Source organism: Notothenia rossii (assembly GCF_949606895.1).
Source record: "Notothenia rossii genome assembly, chromosome: 8".
Taxonomy (NCBI): Eukaryota; Metazoa; Chordata; class Actinopteri; order Perciformes; family Nototheniidae; genus Notothenia; species Notothenia rossii.
The window spans coordinates 2,916,259-2,923,551 of NC_136906.1; the positions used below are offsets into that span (position 1 = coordinate 2,916,259).

Genomic DNA, 7,293 nt, shown 5'->3' on the forward strand with positions numbered 1-7,293 from the left:
GAGAGGAGAGAGGAGGAGAGAGGAGGAGAGAGGAGAGGAGGAGAGAGAAGAGGAGAGAGGAGGAGAGAGGAGAGGAGAGAGGAGAGAGGAGAGGAGGAGAGAGGAGAGGAGAGAGGAGAGAGGAGAGGAGGAGAGGAGGAGAGAGGAAGAGGAGGAGAGAGGAAGAGGAGGAGAGATGAGGAGAGAGAGGAGAGAGGAGAGGAGGAGAGGAGGAGAGAGGAGGGGAGAAGAGGAGAGAGAAGAGAGAAGAGAGGAGGAGAGAGGAGAGGAGAGGAGAGGAGGAGAGAAGAGAGGAGAGAGGAGAGAAGAGAGGAGGAGAGATGAGAGGAGAGGAGGAGAGAGGAGAGGAGGAGAGATGAGAGGAGAGGAGGAGAGAGGAGAGGAGGAGAGGAGAAGAGAGAAGAGGAGGAGAGAGGAGAGGAGGAGAGGGGGAGAGGAGAGGAGGAGAGAGGAGGAGAGAAGAGAGAAGAGGAGGAGAGGAGAGAGAGGAGAGAGAGGAGAGGAGGAGAGAAGAGAGAAGAGGAGGAGAGAGGAGAGGAGGAGAGAGGAGAGGAGGAGAGAGGAGAGAGAGGAGAGAAGAGGAGGAGAGTAGAGAGGAGAGAGAGGAGAGGAGAGGAGGAGAGTAGAGAGGAGAGAGAGGAGAGAGAGGAGAGGAGGAGAGAGAAGAGGAGAAGAGGAGAGAAGAGAGAAGAGGAGGAGAGAGGAGAGGAGGAGAGGAGGAGAGAGGAGGAGAGAAGAGAGAAGAGGAGGAGAGTAGAGAGGAGAGAGAGGAGAGAGAGGAGAGGAGGAGAGAGAAGAGGAGAGGAGAGAGAGGAGAGGAGGAGAGAGGAGAGGAGGAGAGAGGAGGAGAGAAGAGAGAAGAGGAGGAGAGTAGAGAGGAGGAGAGAAGAGAGAAGAGGAGGAGAGTAGAGAGGAGAGAGAGGAGAGAGAAGAGGAGAGGAGAGAGAGGAGAGGAGGAGAGAGGAGAGGAGGAGAGAAGAGAGAAGAGAGAAGAGAGGAGAGGAGAGGAGGAGAGGAGAAATGAGAGGAGGAGAGAGGAGGAGAGGAGGAGAGAGGAGAGGAGAGGAGAGAGGAGGAGAGAGGAGAGGAGGAGAGAGGAGAGGAGAGAGGAGGAGAGGAGGAGAGAGGAGAGGAGAGGAGAGAGGAGGAGAGAGGAGGAGAGGAGGAGAGAGGAGAGAGGAGGAGAGAGGAAGCATGACTTAAGTAAGTAAGAGGAATTCTCTTGTACCTAATCAAGTGAATAAAGACAGAAGAGATGCATCGCTAGAAACAAACTAGTTAGTCAGTAACACAAATTACACACACACACACACACACACACACACACACACACACACACACACACACACACACACACACACACACACACACACACACACACACACACACACACACACACACACACACACACACACACACACACACACACACACACACACACACACACACACACACACACACACACACACACACACACACACACACAGCTTTAAGATGAGAGGAAGCAGTGCATCATGGGACACGTACAGTGGAGTCACTGTACCGGCATCCAGCACAACCAAGCTTAAAAACAACACGTCAGCTGTTTGAGTACACCCACTTTTTAAGGTTGACTTTGTTCTGGATTACTTTTCCTCGTTGGTAGAAGTGTTTATTTAATCTGAACACAGGAAATTCTACTTTTATTTTCATTAAAATTAGGCAATGTAGTTCTGTCCAGGATTCTCTCACTGGATATTTTATTATCAGAATAATGTCTGCAAGGTGCTTTCATTCTTTCAAAACACTCCAAGTAAACGCAACATAACAACACGTCTAAGTATGGGTTAGATTTCAGAATCATGAATAGTAAACGAGTGGATGAGGATTATTGATGCATTCATCACAGCTGTGAAGGTGCAGCTCGTTTTTATGACTTAAAGGTCACATGTCATGCTTTTCTGGTTAGTACCCGTCCCCTTGTGTGCTATGTAGGTGTTTCTGCATGTAACGGTCTGCAGGGTCACAAACCCTCAAAGTGCACCCTGTAGGGAGTAAAACTCTAACACAGAGAAGACCTGTCTGTGCTGCCCCTGAACGCCTCGTTGGACATTTCTCTTTTTCCATTTGTTTCTTCCGGGAACCAAGTGACGTCATGCGGAACAAAAATGGACCAATCCGCGGAGCTCCTCACACACCAGGACCTTTAGCGTAAATGTTCAACCAACAGGGAGTCCCATTGACTTGCATAGAGCTCCCTGAACGCTGGTAATAGACGAGTTGGGATGGTGGAGAAATGCTCTCCGCAGACCCGTTCTCACAGCGTTATAAACCTTTTTCTGACTCAATATCAAGCCACACTTATTGTTTTTACTTCGGCTGTGAGTGTGTGTGTGCTCAGGATGAGTTTCGCTTGTTCTCGCTGTCTCGCCGACCCAGAAACCACACCAGTAAGCCAGCTCACTGAGCAGCGAGCCTCGCAACGTCCCGACCAATCAGAGCACACTGGGCTCACAGGGAGGGGGGGGGGCGGAGCTCCAACAAGCCATTTAGAACAGAGAGTGAATAAGAGCTGTATGAGAAACCAATGTGAGTTTGGAACATTGAACAATGTAAATCTATTCTAGTTGACCTCAACAATGGAACTATGATCAGTGGAAATGGCCATGACATGGGACCTTTAAGAAGCTGCTGCTGGATGTCTGAACCCATCATTACAGGGACAATGGGACATGTTTATTTATTAGTGGATTTGCTATTAGCTCAAAATCTGAATCTGTAAAGGCGTTCTGATAAAAAGGAGCAGAAAATTGAAATACTCAAGTAAAGTAAAAGTCATGCTGCTTCCCTGGACACCTTCAAGTCATCACGCACCCATCTCCGTCCCCCTGCTTCCACTCCTACTACTATCTATTTCATGTTTTACTTTATTACTTGCCCCTTTGGTTTGTTTGTTTGTTCTCCATCTAAAGTAGCCTTGGGTCCCTTGAAAGGCGCTATACAAATGTAATCTATTACTATTATTAAGAATTGTAAAGTATACTTAAGTACAGTACTTGAGTACGTTTTCCCCACGGTTAGCTCATACTGTTTGCTCCCTCGTTGAACTTAGCGAGACATAAATATAAACAGCTGTTCTCCTGAGGTCATCACCAACCTTACAAACTGTTATATGAAGGAAAGTGTCAAATGTGTCCAGCATCTGCAAACCCTCAAACTCACACAGAGAGAGGGGGGGGTTGAGGGGGGGGCGGGGGACACAGAGACAAAGGGAGAGTGACAGCCAATGAGCAGTGACCCGGACAGCTGGAGCCTGATGTAAACAGAAAGGTATGCAGAGCTCCACGCTAACATGAGACACTGCTGTGGAACTGCTGTCCAGGAGCTCTAACGGAGTCAAAAGTCACATTTTGAAATACTTGTACTTTACTTGAGTATTTCCATGTTATCCTACTGTGTACTTCTACTACAGTTCAGAGGTAAATGGTGTACTTTCCCTCCACTACATGTATTTAATCCCTTTAGTTACTTCACAGATGTGGATGAATGATGTGAAATCTAATCAAGTGTTGAATCAGACTTTAGTTCCACCTGGAGTAAATCCACCAGCTACCCTGCAGTATACAAAGTCATTCAAACTAGCTGAGTACTTCTACTTTTACTCAAGATCTGAGTACTTCTACTTTTACTCAAGTACAAGATCTGAGTACTTCTACTTTTACTCAAGATCTGAGTACTTCTACTTTTACTCAAGTACAAGATCTGAGTACTTCTACTTTTACTCAAGTACAAGATCTGAGTACTTCTACTTTTACTCAAGATCTGAGTACTTCTACTTTTACTCAAGTACAAGATCTGAGTACTTCTACGTTTACTCAAGTACAAGACCTGAGTACTTCTACTTTTACTCAAGTACAAGATCTGAGTACTTCTACTTTTACTCAAGATCTGAGTACTTCTACTTTTACTCAAGTACAAGATCTGAGTACTTCTACGTTTACATAAGTACAAGATCTGAGTACTTCTACTTTTACTCAAGTACAAGATCTGAGTACTTCTACTTTTACTCCAGTACAATATCTGAGTACTTCTACTTTTACTCAAGTACAATATCTGAGTACTTCTACTTTTACTCAAGAACAAGATCTGAGTACTTCTACTTTTACTCTAGTACAATATCTGAGTACTTCTACTTTTACTCAAGAACAAGATCTGAGTACTTCTACTTTTACTCAAGAACAAGATCTGAGTACTTCTACTTTTACTCAAGTTCTGAGTACTTCTACCATCTCAGGTAATAAGACGACTATTTAACTACATTTAGTTTAATGTTGTGGACGTAGCATTCTTCTGTTAGCTATAACCCTATCACAGTTTATAATGTATCTCTGACACGTCTCATGTGCCTACGGTTAAAAAAGATTCAAAGTTATGAGTGATTAGAGTTTCTAATAATCCTCCAAACAATTGACAGCTAGCTAAATGCTAAAAAAAACGGATATATAAATATATACCAGTTTAACACAACGTAGGAATTATAAACAACGTATCTTTGTCAACAACTGTTCACACTGCCAGAACTCTGTGGAAAGAGATCGGGCTTGAATTAAGAACTGGAATTGATCAATAAATGGACTGATGAATGATCAAAGACAGTGCCCAAGATTGAAGATGATTATTTTGACTTTATTCCTTTATTACTGGATTATTCAGCAGACTGTTATTTTAGATTCTTGTGTCTTGCTTTGACATAACTTCACTGCTATAGCAGCACCTTATGGGAGACTTTAAAGCAGCTCCTGGGAAGCGATCAGGCTTCAAGTGAAATGGATAAATAAGTGGACATGCACGCACACAAAACGCCTCTTTTAATACACATTATTATTGTTATTTGTACTGTTTCTTCTCAGAATATTTGATGTAGAGGTTGTAGTTTAATGCTTTGATTTGTATTATATGCTTGCCTTTTTGAATGACATTGGATTTATTCATTTTTACAGGATTATTCAGCAAAATGAAGAAGGTGAGGTTTTTTTTTACACATTTTCTCCAGTTTTTTCTTGATACTTTAGTTGGAAGGAGACTTTTATCCCATTTAATTGTCTTTAAATTGCCACTAATTGTTTTCCCTTTAGTTGGTTTATTAGATATTTAGAGGAACAACATTGTTATTATATAATATATACTCTGTTTGTCCATAATTATACTTTTATTAAAATACAAAACAAACTGACAGCTAGCCAACTAAATGCTAAAACACCTTATATATAGTATATAAGTATATTAGAGAATAACAGTTAACCAACATGTGATTATTATAGACCAAAGCTCACAGTGCTGTTATTGTTATTATTATTATCAACCGTTAAATTGTCAACAACCGTTAAAAACTGACATAATTAGCTAGAGTGGCTAATTTGCTAGCTTAAGTTAGCTAGCTAATGCTACATTTTCCATTAGCAATCACTGCGCTTGTCAAACTCCGCTAATGTCCGCGGTCAGCTGCGGTTTTCTACAGATAATAAGAGACATATTTAACAGAATATCTGGGTTTCATTCAGTGGACTTACCATGTTTCTCTAAAAACGAGGCTCCAAGTCTGCAGACGAATTCCTGAAAACCTTCCTCCTCTCTGCCTCACATACACACAGTTAACATGCCGCAGTCTGTTCTGGGAAATGTAGTAGAACGCGTACTGCGGTTCATTGATTATTATGCTTTTTTTAACCACTGTGAAACTACACATCCCACAATGCACCGCCACTGGACTCAGTGCTGTCAGTACATTCCGCAAACCAGCTGCAAAACGCTCTGCTCCCAGCAAAATCATACACATATTTACATATAATAATAATAATATTATTATTATAGAGCTTTTCCTGGTGCTCAAAATGCTTTACAAGCAAGTCCAGAAAAAATAACACCTTGCATAGACACAAGAATCCCCCACCCGTCTTTATTTAATTTTGTGTATGTATTATACCACTGTACAGTATTTAATTTACATTCTGTTAAATATTTGTATCTTACCCAGGGGTGTCAAACTCAAATACACAGTGGGCAAAAACAAAATAAAATGGGTACTAGTCGAGGGCCTGACTGTTTATTGCAAAACGTATTTAAATGAACTTATTGCACATATCAAACCTGGAACTAACAAAGCTTAAATTATTGCCTATAAAAACAACATTAAACATTCAATAATCAGTTGCTTTCATTTCTTATGGATCTATCCGCAGCTTTTCCCGAGTCATTTCTTATGATTACATTTTTCCAGAAGAAGAAAAAAAGAAAAAAACAAACATGCCCTGTTGTCGTGAGAGAAAAAGTGTAGAAGGAAACATCCATGTGAACTCAGTGTGCTGCTCTGTGATGCTAGTTCAAGCAGATACTTGGCATCTCATATTGGGGGCAAGGTCATCAATGTTTGGGCTCAGACTCTGAGCTGAGGAAATCAGGATTGAGTGAAGGTGTGCGTTAGGGCTGCACGATATTGGAAAAAAACTGACATTGCGATTTTTTTCCCCATGCGATATATATTGCGATATGAAAACATACAGGAATTGAAGAAAATACAGTTTTTATCCCCGCAAACCATCCTTTCTTGAACTTTAATGCTATACAATTGGTATTTTTTTAACTATATTTAACCGGATGAAGGATTTTAGTCACGGACGTCTGTTTTTACCTTTAATCACCGGGTCCGTTTGCTTTGGAGATTTGATTGTGATTGGTGGTTTGCTGTGCATGCAGAGCCTGCATGTCACTCACTCATAGCCTACGTCCCTGAGAGCTGCGCAAGTTTTCCTTTTGTAGCAGCAAAAATAATTGTAACATGACGTGTTTGAGCTACGAAATTAAATCCACCACGGGCCTGATTTGGCCCCCGGGCCTTGAGTTTGACACATGTGCTCTAACCATGGCTCCAACCCAAGGATGTAGTATGAGCTTTACATGGTGTTTTTATCATGTATGTTTCAGCACCAGAGGGCGCTGCTTAGCTAGAAAATACTCCATTACAAGTAGAAGTCCTGAATTCAGAATGCCAGGTAAAGACACCAAAGAATCGTCTGCTAAATGAATGAAGGAAGTCAAATGAATCATTATGCACCATGAACATGTAAGAGCATTTCTATAGTAGTTTGTCAGTGTGAAGCACATTCACCAGGTTTATCATTAGGACAGCCCTGGATCATATCAGCATAACATGTGTATGAACTAAAGTCAAAAGTGCAATGTTTCTCAATAAATTACAGTTGAATTATTAAGTTTCATTAAAAGAAAATCCTCAAGTCAAGTAAAAGTACCTCAAAT

At 41.7% G+C, this 7,293-nt stretch overlaps 2 protein-coding genes across 4 annotated transcripts in view; both read right to left on the reverse strand.

The window, feature by feature from the left end:
* Positions 1-5,654, reverse strand: part of traf7 (TNF receptor-associated factor 7) — a 30,948-nt gene extending 25,294 nt beyond the window's left edge. For 2 of the 3 annotated variants that reach the window (XM_079642854.1, XM_079642852.1), the window contains exon 1: positions 5,550-5,654. The gene's annotated coding sequence lies outside the window, so the exon portion shown is untranslated. The remainder of the gene's footprint in view (positions 1-5,549) is intronic. The other variant, XM_079642853.1, reaches the window with a different exon arrangement.
* LOC307016521 (phosphoribosyl pyrophosphate synthase-associated protein 2) overlaps positions 1-7,293 on the reverse strand; it is a 256,144-nt gene that overhangs the window by 152,749 nt on the left and 96,102 nt on the right. The window lies entirely within an intron of this gene.